Source organism: Ceratina calcarata, unplaced genomic scaffold, assembly GCF_001652005.2.
Source record: "Ceratina calcarata isolate Rehan_Ccalc_2016 unplaced genomic scaffold, ASM165200v1 scaffold528, whole genome shotgun sequence".
Lineage (NCBI taxonomy): Eukaryota > Metazoa > Arthropoda > Insecta > Hymenoptera > Apidae > Ceratina > Ceratina calcarata.
The window spans coordinates 1,490-3,098 of record NW_017176430.1 but is presented as its reverse complement, the minus strand read 5'-3'; the positions used below and the strand labels follow the sequence as shown (position 1 = coordinate 3,098).

Sequence of the window (1,609 nt, the reverse complement as noted above, 5' to 3'; positions counted from 1 at the left end):
TCCAGGGTAGCGACACTCCACACATTTCTCTGTTAACACTGCTTTCAGCGCCTCTTAACAGCACGTGCTAAAACTAATGAGAAATGGCGGGTACAGGCTGAAATTTAAAAATCTATATTCCTATATTCTATACTTACATCTTCAGAATTTATTTAAAATAAAAGTAAAGGCAAATTAAAACGTATATTATGTGTTTATTTATCTTTTTTATTACATGTGTACATAAAACTTAATTTCTTATTGTTATGTATATGTGTAATGTATGTAATATGTATTGTAATGTTGTTATTATGTAATGTGTAATATACGTAATATGCATTATTTACTTATTGGAATCGTCTGCTGTCGTTGTCCAACGTAGAAACAGGACGCAGTCATCAAGTTTTTATCCGTTCTTGTAAATCGTTGAACTTGTTGAACCCCCATTTGGCAGCGTTCTCTACTCGAAGTCTGTCCGACTGAAAATAATATAAGTTTAAATAATTAAGCAGGCATTAGGATACGTATATATATGTTTTCGTGTTAGTAAAACTACCCCAGTTCGAAGCTCGTACAGGCGCCTATTTACTTTTTCTTTTCTGCAAGCTTCAATCCAGCTTCTGTCACAGTGCAACACGTGGTGTACGATACGTACTACACATCCTTGTCAATCCCAGCCAATCCTTGTTTGTCCTTGTTCATAATCCGCTGTAAGCGCCATCTACTGGACGGGTATAACATTAAAATCGATCACAGAAGCATCTGGACAGCGCGTGCTAAAACCAGAGAGAAACTGAGAGCGCTCACTTCTTTGTTCTCAAGTGAGACCACTTCGAAAGTGCTGCACCTTGCGGTTAACTCGGGAAAGGGGTCCACCGTAGCATATTCCAGAACCTTTTTGCAGAGATCTGTCCTGTTCGGTTCCACCGTAGCAGAGATAAGAACCTCCAGGTCCACCGCAGCATAGATACAATATAGGCAGTATTCATGGACTTAAAGGACGGTGCATAGTCGAGGGGAACGGCTCCCAAAAGCGGAAGGGGAAAACAGCTCTGTTTGAGCCCACAAGTGGTGCCCTCAGTGCGGTCCCGCCTGATTTTGAACATGCTTATTCCTCTGATTCGCCCGAAACATGCATGTTGAATATGTGAATTGTCAGAGCCGTCATGATATTTTATGAGACAATCGTAATAAAGTAATGAGTATTCAAAACAATAATTGTGAGATGCATAACATGACGTGTTACATTATATTTTTAGGAACATATATATAAATGGAAGAGCACATAGAGAAGAAATCGAAAGATAATCGCTAGGTTACTTACCAAAGGGCTTACTTTGAAAGGATTATGTACTGAACAGTTTCCAAAAGAAATGCAGAATGAAAATGTGAATGTACAACATAAAGGTATATCGTAAATAGACGTAGTTTATTCTCTCACTGCTTTACACGTACAATTGTAAAACCGTTTTTAATTTTTACAGCAGCACATGCAGAGAATTCAGTTATGGGAAGGAGCAATAATGAATCAAGACCTGTAAGTACGTCGGTAACACAGCCTTTATTCTTTCAGTACTCTCTCATTATAATTGTAAAACCGTTTTTAATTTTTACAGGAGCATATGCAGAG

General features: G+C 38.2%; 1 long non-coding RNA gene across 2 annotated transcripts; it reads left to right on the top strand.

Moving 5' to 3' along the window:
- Nucleotides 1–965: 965 nt before the first annotated feature.
- Nucleotides 966–1,609, top strand: LOC113464773 (uncharacterized). Of its 2 annotated transcripts, none has more exons than XR_003389630.1 (3): nt 966–1,166; nt 1,239–1,386; nt 1,596–1,609. It is a non-coding gene; the product is annotated as an uncharacterized LOC113464773 (long non-coding RNA). The 2 variants fall into 2 exon arrangements; XR_003389629.1 differs by having other exon boundaries at nt 966–1,174.